At 60.2% G+C, this 17,786-nt stretch overlaps 1 protein-coding gene across 1 annotated transcript in view; it reads right to left on the bottom strand.

Annotated features, from left to right (window-relative positions):
• ZNF469 (zinc finger protein 469) overlaps positions 1-9,569 on the bottom strand; it is a 46,966-nt gene extending 37,397 nt beyond the window's left edge. The window contains exon 1 of the mRNA XM_043898265.1: positions 9,399-9,569. The gene's annotated coding sequence lies outside the window, so the exon portion shown is untranslated. The remainder of the gene's footprint in view (positions 1-9,398) is intronic.
• Positions 9,570-17,786: the final 8,217 nt, after the last annotated feature.

Below are 17,786 nucleotides of genomic sequence, written 5' to 3'. Positions count from 1 at the left end.
GTGTGAACTCAGACAAGTCACTGTAGTCTTGGAGCCTCAAGTGGGAATTATAGTGTCTTAATCTGCCCAGAGGGGTACAATGAGAGAAACATCAGTTATCCGGGCAAAGTTCTAACATGGTGCCTGGCAGGTGGTGCCTGGGAATGGCACACCATCCCAGGAGCCCCAGTGTGCAGTTTATAAACATCAAGTATATACTTAAACGCATGGTTCTACACTTTGCATGATACAATGTATACAACTCTATGTTACGCATGGTGCTCTATTGTAACAAAATATCATCCATTAATACAACCACCCCTGTACCTCTGCCTTCCACCTCCAGACACCTCACACTCCCTGCAGCGCTTCCCCACTGGCTGGCTGTGGCTGTCAGAGAAACATCCTCCTTGCCACAACTTCCTGAGGCCCTGCCTGCACGATCTGCCCCAGGTAGGGTCTAGGCTGAGCCAGGCTTGGGGAACTGCCTGGGTGGAGGTGATGTCCAGGGGAGCGGGTTGGGGGCGGTGTGGGGCAGGCTGAGAGGTGTGGGTGCCTGGGGCAGGCGCAGCAGCCTGTGGGGACCGTGAGGATGGAAACCTCATGGAAACCACGGGGCTGGGAGTCCCTGAGCCCCAAGTTCCCTTGGACACGGCGTGTCTCCTTCCCTTACCCGCCAGAACCTGCCAGTCCCCTGACGTCTGGGGCCATGATCCCACCAGCCACAGCCGGGCTCCAGGACACGTGGGGCGTGACATCCCAGGGGAGCTGGGACGGGAGCGTGACCCCCAACCCTGCCTCCCAGGCTGCTCTGGGCGCACACGGTGCTGTCCCCTCCCCCGCTAAACCCAGAGAAATGAGAAGTGCCTCTGGGGTCGATCTTACAGACGACAGGTAAGATGTGGGTCAGACACACCGTGGAGGCTGGCGCCGCCTGTCCCCCTCCTTGCCCAGCCACCAGGACGTGGAGCGGTCCCCAGGGCTTGCACTGCGTTCCAGCCACAGTGCCGTGTTCCCAGGCCCCATCACTGCTCTACATTCTGGGGCTGGCAGTCCCTGATGAAGGCGTGTGTCCAAGAGGCCGGGCTGCCGGGAGGCGTCCACTCCACTTTTGGGGAGCATGACGCCGGCTGCCGGATACCAGGCCTGGCTGGCCAGAGCCCTTTCAGACCCACTGCAGGCCATACAGGTGCTGGGTGGCAAAACCGTGAGTGGGGACTGTGGGCAGGAGGGCTGAGCGTCCAGGAGGTGACGCACCGAAGAAGCCCAGGCTGGCTGACCCTCCCCCAGACCCCTCGTCCTGCCCGACGCACCGGAGTCCCCTGATGGGGCTTAGCTCAGAGCCACCAGAGTACAGCCCAGCTTCAGTCTCTGCTCAACAGACCGCATGGAACAGGGCCTCGGGCCTGCGCGCACAGACCCAGCACCTATCCAGGGCAGGCAGGCCCCTCTGGGAGTCTCTGAAGCTTTAATTACTCCCCAGGCACCAGCCCGGCATAAACATAGCCTAGACATCCAAGAAAAGCATGCTGCCGGCACGGGGAGCCTCTCTCAGAGCTAAATGCAGCCTGGGCACTAGCCTGCCAGCCAGTGTGCTCAGATAACAATCGGATGCGCCAGGCCCTGAGCTGACCCCAGAGCGGACACGCTCCGGCTCGCTGGGAGCGACCACCCTGGCCAGGCCTGCAGGGCTGCCGGCTGCCTTTCTTCCGCTGGGAAGGGCACTCCAGGGTGGGGAGCAGGAATGCACGTGGGCTGGTCCAAGTTTAGAATGTATTTATAGACGGCTGCCAGCTGAGTGGTACCCTCGAGGTCAACTTCCTGCCAGGCCCTGTGGCCAGATGTTTACTGAGATTGCAGAGACCAACCCACCCACGCATGCCCAGATTCATTCCACATCCATGCTTGGAGGTCGCTTCATGCTGGGGGCCCAGCCAGGCTCTGGGAGCTCAGAGGAGAGCTGGGACCAGGTCCCAGCACACCAGGGACTTCAGAGGTAGACCCATCATGCACAGGGTGGAATTAAGGAGGAGGAATGGAGGGGAGAGGACTCATGCTTCCCTGGGAGGTAAACCTCAGAGGAAAGGCAGGGCAATGTTGGTGGTGGGTTTAGAAGGATGAATAGGAGCTTTCCAAATGTCCCAAAGAGAGAAAAACAGCACGTGCAATGATATGGCAGTGGGCAAGAAGTGCTGTGTGTGTGGACAGCTGCTGTCCGGTGTACCTAAAACATGACACCTAGGAACAAAGAGATAAGGGCTTAGGAGGGTCTCCAACTTCAACGTGGGTAAAGCCTTCAAGTCGCCAGGAGAGCTTATGAACACGCAGGCCCCAGGTCCTCCTCTAGTGATTTTTGATTCAGCAGGCCTGGGTGAGACAGGGTCTGATCCGGGGTCACAAAGCCCAGAGAAGGAAATGCAGTCTGGAGAGGCTTCCTGGAGGAAGCAGGTGAGAAGGTGAGGTGGGCTTGAAGAGGGGAGGGCCCTGTGCTGGGGGTGGTGTCAGGCGCGCCACAACTGCAAGGCACCTGGAGAACAGCAGGGCAGGGCGGCTGCCAGCACACGCCAGACCTCAAGAACCTAAACTGCCTCACAGATCGTGTATCGACCTCATGCTGGAGAGATGCCTTTTTGGACATATCGTATTAAATACGATCAATTTCACTCCTGTCACTTTTTGTTTTTAAATGTGGCTCTCAGAACAGTTAAACTTACCCCTGTTAAGTAATTACTTTGGTAACGTTACTCTGGTAATGTACTATACGTGTACATACAGTACTCACAACACACTGTCATGCACGCACGTGACACTCACATATGCGCACACAGGCACACATGTGCACACATACACATGCGCATGCCCCTGCTCTGATGGCTGCACGGGGCCTCACATGGCAACACGGGCAGGCCATGGTCTACGGCTCCCTTGAGCAGAACATGGCACGCATGGCAGGGGTGCGGGCCACGGAGCTCTGGCTTCTCATGGACTCTACAGGCCAGGAGGTGGGCTGGGCGCACAGGCTGGTAACCTGTCACCGGGTTCTGCTCTTCTCTTCCTGGGATCAGCCCCGGAACACCGTCTCCTCGTGGCCTCCCCGACCCTGCACAGAAGTCCCCTTCGCAACTTTGCCCCAGGTATGCTGAGCTCCTGTGGGGGTGAGGTGGGGCGGTGCCTGGGGCCCAGCCCAGCCCGGGCGGCCCTGCACAAATGCTTGTTGGACGAAGGCATGGGGCACAGAGGGAGCCCAGCACCCAGAGGGGTCGCAGGGCCGCCAGGGAGGACACCGCCTGCTCCCATTCCCCGGGTGTCCCAGACGCCACTAGTTGTCGGATTCATCTTTCCAGCTGTGTGTTCTGGAACCGTGGAAACAACCGCAGGATGGGTTACGGGGTCCACTTTGGGACGGACCTGAGCTAACACTCTACAGGTTCACCTGACTTCAGTAAGTGACTTCGGGCTTTCCTGGGATTGGTTCAGAGCTAGTGGTCCCTGAGTCATGTGCTTGGTCTCTCTCCAAGGGCACCACCCTCCCCCGTCCTGAGAAAAAGCCCCTTGGGCAAGGTGGCGGGAGTGGCGAGCAAGCGCACATTTCTGGCAGAGCAGCGGGGTTCCCTGGAGGGGCCCGGGTCTCCCCTTCGTTCAGGGGAGACATCTCAGGGACTGGTGGGGCCAGAGGACAGAGCCTCCTGCAGGACAGGGCTGTTCCTTAAGGACATGGCCTCAGGGTTGTGGCGGCCGCCCTTGGCCTCGATCCTGCCTCCGCACCCAGGCAGAGGCTGAATCTGTGACCCGAGTCAGTGCCTCCACCTCCTGGTCCTGGATTCCACGTCACAGGAAGAGGGTCGGGGTCCCCACGGCCTTACCCACAGGTGGGAATAGGAAACGGTGTGGCTGCCATGAGGAATGTTCCGGCAGCTCCTCAGAGTGACAGGTTAGAGTGACCACCTGACCCTACGGACGTCTACCCAGGAGAGATGAGAACACACGTCCACACAAACGCCTGTGCACATGTGTTCATATCGGTGTCATCCACACAGTGTGGTCATAAACAGTCTGGAATATTATTCAGCCATGAAAAGGAACAAAGTGCCCATCCCACCTACAACGTGGATGCGCCGGGCAAGCACCCAGTGAAGAGAGTCAGAAAGATAAACACGGTGTGGTTTTGTTCGTGTGAAACATCCAGGATGGGCAAAGACAGAAAGCAGCTAAGTGGTTGCCAAGACTGGGGGAGGGGCTGGAGGGACTGCCAGTGGGTCCGGGTTTCGTTTTGGGGTGACGAGAATGTTCTAGAACAAGACGGTGGCGATGGTTGCACAACCCTGTGAATATACTAAAACCCACTGACGTGTACACTTTCTAAGGGTGAATTTTATGGTGCACGAATTATGTTTTGTTTTTAAAAGAAAAGGTTCCTGCTAGGCTGATGGACACAGGACACCCACCAGCCCACAGCCTCCACCAATAGGGCTGCCTCCTCCAGTACCAGGGCCTGGGCCTGGCTCCCTTGCCCCGTCTGGCCGTGGCCGTGGCCATCCGACACTGACCGCTCCCCCAGCCCCCCCAGCCGGGAACCCAGAGAGGCCCCATTCTGCAGCTTCTCTGCTGGACACATACAAGGCCCAGAGGAGCAGGCCCTGCTTACACATGGCCACCTTGGCCCCGTCGTCCCAGAGGAATTCGGAAAATGCAATGGTCACATTCTGTAAGGCTGGGCCTTTGGGAAGACTCGAGGCTGCTCATGAATGTGGAGTCTGTTTGGCCGCTGGCTGGGATGCAAGTCTGCGAACAGCCCAGAGTCGGGACAGAGGCCGCAGCAGACGGCCTGCTGCTGGTTCCCGCTGGCCAGGAGGGCCTGGGGATGGCAGAGGAGGCTGCCTGGGCGCGGGGCCCGGTTCTGTCCACCTGTAGCACGTTCGCCTCCTGCTGTCACCAGCATGGCCCTGCCCTCCTCCACTGGTTGCGGACCCCAGGTCCAGGTGGAGTGGCCAAGACCAGGACAAACAGCTGCATTCCACACCCTGAAGACCACCTCCCCTGGCCCCCTCTGGGCTTCCAAGGGGCCACTGCCTCGTTCTGGCCTTGGGGAGGCTGAGTGGGACTTGACCGTAGGCTCTGAGTTCCCTTTAAACTCATTTCTTCACTGGAGGATCTCCCACCCCAACCTGGGAAGGGGGGAGCTGTTGGTGTGGGCACATAACTGCTGGGCTGCCAGCTCCTGGGTGGCAGGTGGTGGCCCCTCTTGCTTCAAGTGCTGGGTGATGGGAAGGCTGGGGCCTAGGCTGACGGTGTCAGGATGCAGTAGGTGACCCCCAGGGTTCCCCAGATGAGCCCTGCCTGCTCACCCCCCTTCTCAGGCTCTCCCCATGGTCATAAAGGGAGCTTATATTTGGAGCTGTGCTCTGAGAAGCTGGCTTTATTTAGACAAGGATATAATTCTCAGAGACCACTTCAATCCTGACAAGAGCTGGGATGAGTAATCGCAGGAAGCCTACGTTTTGATGCTGGGGTCACAGCCCTGAGTCCTGCCAGTTCAGTCACTGATCTCACTTCTGGTCTCCAGGACTCAGGACTGGCAACCACAGGCCGTGGTGTGAGGGGCGGGGCCGTAGGCTCCAAGGACCATCTGGACGCAGGAACTCTCTGTGCTGACCGCAGCCAGGCCCTGGCCCCCAGCACATCGGTTGGGGGAGGGTCCCTGAGCGGCCCCACCCTGCCTCCTACCCTCCCTCCAAGTTGGTGGGACACACCCAGGCCAAGGGGGGCCAGTGATGTGGACACCAAAGGAGGCTGAGGAGCCTAGAGACTTGACAGCGTTTGAGGAGGGAGGAGGGAATCCCAAGTCAGAAGGCACAGAGGCCTTGGTCCTATGGGAGGGCAGCTTCCAGGCTGCGCATGTGACTGCACTGCGTGTGGCCTCCTCAGGAACAAGGACAGCTCTGCGTGCACTGCTCACACATCTAATGCGGGGCCACCACTCACGCTTCCAGGATCTCTGAGAGTGCAGAACAGGCACCCCCAGGATGGACACAGCCTGGGCAAGCGGAGGCCTGGTGAGCAGAGTATAGTATATAGTTGGGTGCCCTTGTGCAGTGAACAACCTACCCAACCGTACAGGCCCACCTTTCCTTCCAACCAAGGAAATGATGGAACTGAATGAAGTACAAGATTGCAATCAGTCCCCAAGGACAGTGTCTGCCACCCTGGCCATGGTCACTAAGTGAAAGGTGAGGATAAACTAGCCAGAGAGGGACCCCAGGCACCTGCAAGAACGTCTCCCAGTGCTCACTACCCCCCCACCCTCCTCCTTCCACCATGCTCAGTTCAGCCCCCAATTCTATCAGGATGAGGCTGGCAATAGAAGCTGGGACTGCTGAGTGCGCTGTACAGCTTGGAGGACAGAGGTCCGAGCACCAGAATCAGCTTCCTGTTCACGGGGGACAGGCGAGTGGGAGACAGGCAGGCCCACAGGTGATGGGGGGGTGCCAGGAGGAATGAGGGCAGAGCAGAGGAGGGGGCACCCTGACGGGGAAGGTGGGCCGGTGGAGATGAGAGACCGGATGTCCAGTATCCGGGCCAGGAGTGGGGAGGGGAGCTGGCGTCCTGTATGCTGATGGACCTGGAGCGCCTTCCAGGGGAGAGCGGGCTGGACTGTGGCCATCCACAAATGCTGGGCTCCAGCTCTGCTCTGTCTGCCGGGGCAGAAGAGCGGGTTGCTCCTGTGCTTACCCTACCTCTTCCCTACCGCACAACTAGGATGAACAATGCCAAGGTGGGCGGGCCAGCGGGGATGGGCTGGGAAGCGGGCCCACCAGGAGGACCCAGGCTGCACAACGGTTCCCTATGACCTCCCTTTGTTCGGGACTGGCAGCTGGCACTGCACACCCCTAAGTCTTCTGCATCTTCCAGACCCTTCCCACAAACCCCATGGAGTCTCTGAGAGTCCCAGGCCAGTGACCACAGGGCTGGGCAGGCCCACCTGTGCCCCCACGCTCTGCACCATGGTGGGTCCCGTGAGGCCCTATGAGGTCCCCCATTGTGCTGGTGACTTGCCCACACAGCCCCTGGACAGCTGTCTCTAGAGCCTGCACCCTTGATCTGCATGGCCTGCCCCTCGCTCTCAGCCGGCCCTTTTGAACAAGGAAGAGGAGGGTAATTGAACTCTTAGAGTCAAAGCCAACAGGGATGGGGTGTGCTGGGCTGGGCAGTCTCAGGCTCCAGAGGAAGCCACTGTGTGAGCGGCGTCCAGGGGCACATGCATCTTTGGCACCATCGGTGGTGGCAGGGTTCCAGAAAAAAGGAGGTGAGGGCAGGTCTCTGCTTCCAGGCCACCCTGGTGCTCACGAATGTGAAACTGGCGGAGACCTGCCAACCTTCTCTGAAAGAGAGAGAGAGAGGTGCGAGGGTACCTGGCCTGGAAGTCAGTCTAAAAAGGCGTAGGCCCTGAGATTAGACTGAAAGGGGATGTAACCTCTCTGTTAACGTTCTCCAGAGGCAACTGTGTGTGAGTTAGCCTGAATGCCTGGCTCCCAGAGGGCAGGACTGGGGTCGATAGGAGCCACAGGTGGGAGGTTTCTGCTCTACCTGCAGCAGGGCTGGCTCGGGGCTCTCCAGTGGGTTTCAAGGGTGGGACCTCGCTGCTGAGACAGGAATGAGTTTCCCATCACTGGGGGTATTCAAGCAGAGTCGGTAACCTGGAGGCTGGGTCTGGTGGAGACTGAAGGCTGGATGAGGGGGTTGAAGTTCATGACCTCTAAGTTCCCTCTGACCCTGAAATCCTGGGACTTGCTGCTTCCACATTGCCTGCCAGGGTGGCCAGCCAGGGATCCAGGTGGGGATCACGCATCCTTTACCTGTGTTTCCCACGCTGAGATGCTGGAGGGGCCACGGTGCCCCTCCAGATGGCCCAACCTTCCTATTTTCCTCAAAAAGGACTCCCCCTCTTCCTCCTGCAGGGAGGCTCCAGGCAGGCTCTGCTGTGTGGTTCTGGACCTGCCAGGCTGGGCACAAGGGACATGTGGGCACGCCCTCCCAGGCCACCTTCTCAGAGGCAGCCTGGCTACCCTTCCTAAGACTGTAACTCCGCCCCACTCCCCGGCAGCCAGCTCCCTGTCTGACACTGCCTGTTACCCTGCTCCTTCTCGGGAAGGCAGGGGTCTTTGCTGGGTCAGGGGGTGCCTGGGACAGTGTGGGGGCACAGAGCGGGCTCAGGACACACTCGCTCAGCCACGACGCAGATGCGGAGTCTATCTGATGAAATGGAGAGGGCTGTCAGCACCGCTGCTCACCAGCCGTGCTGTGCTGGCCCAGTTACCTAACCTCTCTGACCCTCGGTTTCTTCATCCAGGATACAGGACACCTCGCTCACGACAGAAGGACCAAGCAAGCACAGTAACACGTGGCACAGTCTCGACACAGTAAGGAGCGTCTGCTCACACGCCCGTCCAGAAAGGGTTAATGGCCTCAGCGGTTGCCACTGCGAGAACCCCCCACCACCTCCTCCGCACCCAGAGGCTTGTCCCTCCGGCTCCGTTGCCCCTCGAGTGAAGGGGGCAGGGGCAGGGTCTGGCGGCCGCGGGAAGTCTCCGCGCGCCTAGCTGGCCTTCCCTTCCGGCTGCCGCCGCGCGGCGCCGCGTCCCCACGGGTCCCTCTGGCTGGGTTCCCCTGGTGCCCTGAGCCAGCCAGGGGCGCGGGCCGGGTGGGGGAGCCTCGTGGCCTCCCCCGCAGCAGCACAGCGGCGCAGAGCCCCCCAAGACCGGAAAGACCCCACCCCGCTCCTCCTGTTGCCTCTGCTGCCTGACCGAGGGCCACAGGGCCAGCACGCCCCGGGGCGACCCAGAGGAGGCAACGGCCCGGCTTGGGAACCAGCTGCTGCGGTCTGCAATGAATGGTCCGTCCACCGCGGCTCTCGTCCCTGCCCGGCCCTCCCGCTCCCCCCGGAATCCCTGGCCATACGTCCCCCGCTCGCCGCTCCCAGCAGTCCGGCCGGGCGGCTCCTAGCTCCCCCAACCCACCGCCCAGCGGCCCCAGCGGGCTCGCAGTTCCCGGCACTTGGGTTGCACTTTGCAAAGTGTCCGGCGGAGCTGGCCCAAACTCTTGTCAAGGGCGCTGGACAGGGCTGAGGCCGGGCGGCACGGCCACGGCCCCCACAGAGCCCCCGGCGCGCCCCGGCGTCTGAGTAGCTGCACGGCCGTCCCGGGCCATGAGCGAGGTCGGGGCAGCCGGGCCGCGGCGCAGCGAGGGCCGGGAGGGTCCGTCCGGTCCCGCCGGGGCGCGCCACCGAGGGCGCGGGGATGTGGAGGGGCGGGGGCGGCCAGGTGACCCCGGGGAGCAAGCCCTGAGTTCTTCCGGAGCCGCCCGAACCGGTGGCGCTGACCCGCAGCCTCGGGCGGCGCGCGGCGCGGCGCATCCACACTCACCTTCCGCTCCGAGGGCCCCGCGCCGCTCGCCGCGCTGGCGGATGCAAACGAGCTCCCGGAACGGCAGCGGCAGCCGCCGGCGTCCGGCCCGCGCACGGCGCTCTGCGGCGCGGAGGCGCAGTCCTCATCCCCGACCGCAGGCCCGCCCGGCCGCGCAGCGCTCTGCCCCTCCGGGGCGGGGTGGGGAGAGGAGGAAAGCAACCTCCACCCGCTTCCCAGGTCGGGCCGCGCGGGCCAAGTCCTCTCCAAACAAGCTCCGGCAGCCGGCCGGGTGCTCCGAGCGCCCTCCGCCCAGCCCTCGGCGGCCTGCGGGGTCTGCCCCAGGGAACCGGTGGCTAAGGTTACAAAATTTCACTCCCCCCGGCCGCCCCCGCCCCCCGCCCCCAATACTGTAAGCACTGCTCTTCCTGGGTGTTTGTTTCAGGGGACCCACCCTAGAGATGGGGATCCCCATGGGGAAGGTATGTAAGCCCAGACCCCTGCCCGCCCACCCAAGACTGGCGGGTCTTGCTGCTGCTCAGAGGCAAGTACTGGATTTAGCAGAACTTTCCAGGCTGTTGAAGTGTGTCCTGTGGTTTCCAAGTGCTCCTGTCTCCATCCCCGCCTGCCTCATCTCCTGCCCCCACCAGGTACCAGCAGGGTAAACACCTTCTTCCCCTGTGCTTCCAGTCAGGAGGATGAGGGCACCCCTCTTGTTTGGCACCTACTTGGGGGACTCCCGTCTGAGGTAGCCCCATGCCTCAAAGGTGGGAGTCCAGGGTCCCTAGAATCAGAGTGCCTTTGCTCTGCCCCCCACCCCCCAGCCTGGAACACAGATGGTGGGAAGATGGAACCATGCAGGCCCCTAGAGCGGGAGGGGCCCTTACAGGTCAGCTGCTCAGGGGTTCATTCACAGATGAGGACATCAGGCCCAGAGAAGGCAAGGGACCTGCCCAAAGCCACACAGCCCAGAGCATGTGACATGGGCTATCCTGGGACAGGCAGGAGCGAGAGGCCAGTTCCTCGTGTGGACATGTGGGTCCTTTGAGATCAGGGGGCAGTCCTCGTGGGAGGTGTCCTGCAACAGCTGCAGCCCCTCCCCACTTTAGATGAACCAAGGCATAGGCTTACGGCTTCTAAGATGTGAAGTTGGGGGGGATTCTTCACTTCCAGAAAGGGCATCCTTTCCTAAATAGTCCTTTGAACCATGCTTCCCCTGAGAGTGCTGCAGGGAGCTGGACTACCGAAGTTCAAGTTTCACACCCTCTTAGGAACACCTTTCTTATGTAAAGCAAGGTATAGGTAACGAGGGCCTTTGGAAATGAGTGAATGGGCTGCCGCCACCCCCCTACCCCGTAGCCTGTGAGTTTCCATCAGTGGCCGAGCATTGAGCTCTTCACCGACAATTCACAATCAGCTAAAGCATGCTGTGAATCGAACTCAGTTTTCCTCTGGCTGCTCATTACAGTGTCAGAGGAGGTTCCAGAAATCCCTGCCAGCTGTCTTGAAAACCTGAACCTGGGGGCTAGGGGCTTGGGGGCTCCGGGCCTCAGCTCACATTTCCGTGGCATCATTCTGGGCCTCAGGGTCCTGGGATCGCCCTCTCCACGGAACGCGGCATGGCAAGGGACTAAGAGTCCCCTCCGGTTAATCGGTATTTCAATCAGTTGGTTTCCTAAAGTTTCTAGTGCTGGGGGTCCCCTGGCTCAGACAAAATTCCCAGAAGGTATTTCCTTCCTAATTCTTCCTAATGGGTCTATTCTTGTTTCTAAGAAAGGCCACAGTTTCAGAGTTCGTTTGTGTGTGTGTGTGTGTGTGTGTGTGTGTGTCCAGCTGTGGCACACCCATGCACCCTGTGGTGTGAGAAGTGAGCTCTCTCACGAGCAGGAGGAAGCGGCAGCAGACCCCGCTCCATGCTGCCCCAGGACCACAGTCCTACGAGTTGATGGAGAGAGGTGGGCTACCCTCCTCACCTCCCAGAGGGCTTAGAACACACCCACGGACACACGACAAGCCTCTCCTGGCCACCCCACGCACGGGGAGCGTAGCCCTCCAGGTCGGTGCCCCTAGTGGGACTGCCCCCGAGCCCCCGCTCCAGTCCTCCAGGCACACCTGCCAGGGGGTGAGGCCCAGCACTTCTCCACCGGGACTCTGCTGTGGCAGGCAGAGACCAGGGGAGTTGCCAGACCTCCTGCAGAGTGCAGGTCGGCCCCAGGACAGAGGACTATCTGGTCCCAGAGAGTTAGCTGTGCTAAGGGTGGGAATCCTGGGGGCAGCAGCCTCCAGCCTCTGGGAGGTCAGCGATCTAGGCCTCTGGCTTTTGGAGCCTTCTCTTCCTCCCCACTGGATGTGAAGCTGCCTTCTTGGGAGGAGCTGGCAGATAGGACACCCCATGGGTCTGCCCCATGGGAGGCCCAGCTCCTGCTTGTTTGCTTGGAAAAGAGCTGGATGGGCTGTGCTGAGCCCCCCTCTCCAAGAGGACACGACCTGGCAGGGGTCTGACTTGACTTACCCGAAGTCACAGATACGGAGCCCAGCTCTCCCGCTGCCCACCGGCCCCCACACTGCCCGTCGCTGGCTGCCCCCCAGGGGCACGGGCTCCCTGGGCCCCTGCGCGTGCTGGGAGAGCCAGTCAGCCCCTGAGTCATCCCTTAACTTCTGCCTGATGTCAAAATGAAACCGCGGACCTGAAGCCAGAGCAGGGGTGGGAGGAGTGAGAAACCTCCAGCAAATTCCAGGGGCATAGTGTCACATGGCTGCTCCAATTCGACACTGACAGTGCCTGGCATGTGCACACCCATCCATCCAGGTAGCCTTGAGCGTCAAAGGTGATGTCCACCCCGGCTCCAATGGTGGATCCTCTCCTGTGAGGTCCCTGGGGATGAGACCTTCTTCCCCAGGAGACCAGACCTCTGGCCACGGACCAGGCCTGTGGTGTGACGTCCTGAACTGGATGTTTCAGCCCTCCTGGAATTTTCTCAGCGAGTGTCACCTGCCATCTCAGGCTCCTTAACCTTCTTGTCAGATGGGGAAACTGAGGCTGGAGGAGGCAGGGAGCCCATATAAGGATGCAGGAGTTTGTGGTAGAGCCAGTCTCTGTGCTGCCTGCCTCTGCCTGCTGTGGGCTCCGGGCTGAGTTCAGGCTGAGGGCCTAGTGGCGGCCGGCTGACTGAGCTCTGGGGGCCCCCACTTCTCCCAGGGGTCCTGGTGGGGGGGTATGGATCTAGTTGCTCTCGGGCCCCATCCCATGAAGATTCTCCTTGTTCCTTGGCAAGGACGCAGCAAACATAGACGTGTGTGGAACCCAAAACTTCCCAGGGAGGTATGCCCTGTGCACTGTCCCTGTGGGATCCAGGGAAGCCACATGAGGGACATGATATTGACGGAATTTGCCAAATAGTCCGTGAATTCAGGGAGGCTGGCATAGGCAGGCCTGGCCTCCGTCCCTTGCTTGCACTCTGCCAGCTGTGTGTCCTTGGGCAAATCAGCAGTCTCTCTGAGTCTGCCTCCTCATCTGGGAGGTGGCGACATCAATGCCCACCACTCAGGGAGGATTTGAGGGGCTGGGAGGGCAGACCCAGCTCCTCTGGACAGTGGCTGGGGATCTCTGGGGGTCTCTGAGCTATTGGACATAGTAGCGGTGTCCAAGGGAGGAGGAGCATGTGGTCCCAGGACTCTAGGGCCCTTGATGACCAGCTGACGTGTCCCTCTCCTTCAGGCACTTGGGCCAGGACCCACCTACAAGTTTCCTTCCTGACATCAGGGAAGAAAAAAAGTCCAGGTTCTACAGGACATCAGGAAAGTACAAAATGGAAATGAATAAATCTTTATCTATAAAGTGTGGCGTGAGTTTTACTGCCTAAGTGCAGCTCAGGTCCCTAGCAGGCGTGCGTTAAAGCTGCTTCGATGAGCTGTCTGGGGCCTTTGTGGGGTCTGCTGTGATGGAGGTGGGGCCCCCAGCGAAGGTGGGTCAGGAGGGGAGGAGGCAGGGGGAGGAGGCTAGGGGAGGAGGGGAGGCAGGGGGAGGAGGCCTGAGCGGGGGCCGTGCGGGGTGGGGCTGGCTCAGAAGCAGCCGCTTTCCAAGGAGACATTCCAGACTGACGGTGGCGTGACTCAGACACCCGCCCGGAGCACGATTGTTTCTGCCTGTCTTCCTGTCTTCCGTGGCCCCGTTTGTGAGCAAAAAGAGGGAGAGGAGAGGGTGCTTTCCCAAGGAGGGTCTTACACACAGACACAGTCACCCCCTCCCTCCACATACCATGCCCACCCCGAACCCCATGCTCTCACACATGGGGGCCGCATGCCCCTGGGCCTGGCAGGAGTTCACCTCAGGCTGAGGGACCCCTGACTTGGCAGAGGCTCGGCGCCGTGTAGGACTTTCCGAGGCAGACTCTTCCCAGGACTGACAGCCCTCCTATCCCCTCCTCCCAGCACCAGCCCCTCTGCCTCCAGGAAGCCTTCCACGCCCTACACACTGGCTCAGGACTCCCATCTTGCCCAGGCTCCTCCCAGCAAGGCCAGCAGACAGCCAGTGGCCCTAGTCCAAACCCCAACCCCGCCATCTGCCAACAGATGGCCCGAGCCTCAGTTTCCCCATCTGCCATGGCAAGTCATACTCATTCATAAAGATGCCGGGGCCTGTGGGTGGCTCTTCATGGCCCGACATTCTCAGCCTGAGCGCCCTGGATTCAGCCTCTCGTGGGCCTTCAAGATGGGAATCCTTCTAATGAAAAGAAAACAGACGTGGCGGAGACGGGGCCGGCCGCGGTAACCCAAGCCAGCGTTCTGGGGCATGAATGGGCCCTTTCATGGGGCAGCCGCAGAGCGAGGGCTTGGGGTGGAGATCTCCAGCTCGGCCCAAGGAACGGCAGTGCCCGGGGCAGGCCCAGGGCAAAGAGGAGAGGGACAGGGCCCACAGCCCCAGCCTCGGGCCTCGGGGCCTCCGGGCCCAGCCTCCTCCTCCCTCACTACGGCCCCCCGACACCAAGCCTGGCTGCAGGAAAGGAACTAGCCGTCCCCGGTCCAAATGCCACTGTCCTTGTTTTTCTCCTATAATTACGTCTCCGAGGGCTAACTACAAATTTACATGTTGCTCAGCTCGGTCGTTTATCCAGAGCCTGTGAGGAAGGCTCCGGCTGTAAAAGGCGCATTCATGTGTGTTTTCATGTTGCTCGGGGTGACCGGCCACGGCGTGCGGACACAACTGGCCCTTTTAGCCGGGGCAGCTAGGGGGGCAGCGGCGCCCTCACCACCTGGCCTGTGTAAATGCCTCCACACCACTGGCCGTGAATGACTTCAGTGTACGGAGGTTTTCTTTTTCCATACCTGGCCACCAGAACTTCCAACATTCTTCTAGAAAAAAATGTGGCAAGCTTCCCTGGGATCGTGTTCTCTCCAAATGGCTTATCCATCCCCGTCCGGCCCGGCACAAGCCAGCTCTTCTTCCATTTAGTGACGTGAGAGAAAAACCGTGCTTCCGTTTCTGCCACCTGCTGTGACGGCCCCAGCCCTTGTTCCCGCTGACTGCCTGGGGGCAAAGGCCAGCGACGGGACATTCCCCCCACCTGGGGCCCTGAAGAGAGGTGCCGGGCTGATCGTGGGATCCGAGCTGCGGTGGTCTGGGCAGGTCCAGCCTGCAGGGGTCTCGGGCTAGGCCCATCCCGGGGAGCTGGGACCCTCTGTGGACGCCAGCGGATGTTCGGGCAGGCTGCAGCTGGACACAGGCACCCCCACCCCATCCCTCGGGGCACCATGAGGGTGCTGCCTCTCCTCCCAGGGGCCGTGCCCATCACAGACGCCTCCTCGGGACAGCCCTGATGCCAGGATAGCCGGGGACACGACAGGAAGGTGGGTGCGTGAGCTGACCTCAGAGTGGTGTGTGTTCATGGGCACATGTGACTGTGTGTACATGCATGTGTTAGGGGATGTGTGCGTGTTCCTGTGAATAGGTGCGTGTTTAGCTGCATGCGAGGAGCATGTGTTTGTGATATCATATGTGTGTATGTGAATGCACATGTATGTCCACTAGTACACATGAATACATGTGTCAGTTTGTGTGTGTGTGTGGGCATGCTCATGCGTTTGTGTGTACACGTTTGTGTGAGTGTATGTATGAGAGTGTGTATACATGTGAGGATGCCTGTGGGCATACACCCGTGAGTGTGTGCATGTGTGTGAGTGTGCTCACGCCTATTCATCAGGATCACTGACCCAGAAACCAGGTCCGTGTGCCACACGCACACCCTGGGTGTCTGCCGTGGGACCAGTGGCGCTTGGCTCTGCAGAGCAGTGTGTCCAGCCGAGGAGGTGCCTGTGAGTGTGTCCTCGGCGGCTGCCCCGCGAGGACCGCCGTGGTCGGTCACCCGTCTCCCTGGGACTGCGCCCACGCTGGCGAGGGGCCCGAGGTGCTGAGCAGCAGCAGTGCGGGTCCAGTTGCAACCCAACCCCGCCTCCTCCTTCCACTCCGGCCTCAATTTCCCCGCCCCATCCTGGTGGCCGCAAGCACTGGTGGACGGTACCTTGTGTGCTCTTGGCAGTGACTTTCCTTCCTGATATCCCCCAACCCTGCCTCACTGATTCCCACAGCTCGCGATCAGCACAGCCCAACGCGGTCACCCTGCTCCCTGCAGTGTCCTTTCCGAGACTTGCCCTGAGTCACCAACAACCGGGAGCCCCTCCTCTAGTCCTTCTCAACCCTTCCACAGAGGAGCCCTTCCACAGAGGAGCGTGGGTGCTGGACACACCTGCTCACACCTGGGCTGCGGCCGTCACCCAGCCAAGGCCTTGGAGGACCTTACACAGGCAGGAAAGCACCCGGCTGCCTGTGAGGCCCCAGGGCCCCGTGCAGGTGAGGGTGGGGGGGAAGGCAGCAGCTCCCATGCTCCTGGGGCTCTCACTGCCTGTGTGGACTCAGATAAACATGACATTCATGTGTCATTTGGTCTCTGGGACACACGGGGCACGGTGTCCAGCTGGACCTGCATGCACAACCAGTGTTCCCAGGGCTCAAGTGTAGCTGCTCCGACTCAGTGGTGCCCCAGGCCCAGCAGGGACCCTGCATGGTGACTGCTCCCGAGAGTCTAACTCTGGGGTTTCGAAGGTGGGTTAGTGTCAGTGATAGAACAGCCCACTGTAAAAATGTCCAGGACACCTCGGCCAGGGTGGTAGTTCTTTCGAAAACATGGACTCTGTTGTGACATATCCCTGCTCACAGGCTGCTTGTGGCTCCCTGGTGTCTGCAGGACAGCATGTAGTCTCAGTTGTAGACTCAAGGCCTTTCCTGGCTAGGCCCAAGTGCATCTGGGTCTCAGTGCCTCCCCTCCTCTTCCTCCTCTCTGCCTCTTCCGTGCCAGCTCGGACCACACTGAGCTGCTGTGCATCTCCATAAATACCCCTCCATTTCCCACAACTCACTCTGCATTCCTTCACCTCCTGCCACCATTGCCAGCCCAGCAAACCCCTATTCATCCTCCAAAACCCACTCAAGAAGTTCCCTCCTCTGTGAAGCCGTCTTGTTGACCCATAGATTTTGGCACACGTACACCACTCTGTGCTGCACCGTCTGTGCATCTGTCTCCCCTGCAGGCCTTATTCATGTTCATACACCTGATACCTTGGCTCCATATGTCCACGATGGTCTAAATCTGTCCTTTCATTCCTCACCACATGGCCATCCCTCAGCCTGGGATGCTGTCTTCTCTGTCACTTGAAGACACTTCACTCTTTTAAACCTGTTTAAGATGCACCCCTGCCCCTGCCAGGAGCCCTCCATGACCACATGATGGGGACAACTGTACAGAACATCTGAGGATAAGCAGCACCAGGAAGACTCTTGGGGATGGTCTGGTCCAGCCGCTTCATCTTACAGATGAAGAAAAAGAAGCCCAGAGAGGGAGAGAGAGCTGGGGAGGGACCAGCTCTCCTCAGAGCTCCACGCTCTGCACTGAGGCCAGGGGCCCAGGGGCGCCCTCTGCATTGCCCCCTGCTCTATGCAGGGACTGCGAGGCCGACAGAGCAGGGTCCTGCTCTGCTCGCTCTCCTGGAGGCTTTACTTCCTTTCACTGCCCCTAAACCTCCTGTGATGATGGGCAGGTATAAGGAAGTTTTGTTGTTCAGTTGCTTCAGTCGTATCCTACTCTTTGCGATCCCATGGACTGTCGCACGCCAGGCTTCCAACAGAGTGGTGTCGCAAAGAGTCAGACCGGATTGGGCGACTGAACAACAGCAAAACAACAGCAAAACCTCCAACAAAACACCTGCCCATCGTCACAGTGAGACGCCCCCGCCATCCGAGCACCAGGAAAAGTGTGACTGAGGGCAGTGGAGGTGGCAGTTCTGCCACTCACCACCTATGTGACTTCAGACATGAGGTGCCTCCTCTCAGGTTTCTCCTTTGAAAATGGGGATAAT

Source organism: Cervus elaphus, chromosome 4, assembly GCF_910594005.1.
Source record: "Cervus elaphus chromosome 4, mCerEla1.1, whole genome shotgun sequence".
In the NCBI taxonomy this organism is placed as follows: domain Eukaryota; kingdom Metazoa; phylum Chordata; class Mammalia; order Artiodactyla; family Cervidae; genus Cervus; species Cervus elaphus.
Note: the sequence above shows the minus strand (reverse complement) of the source record. Positions and strands in the feature narration are given on the sequence as shown.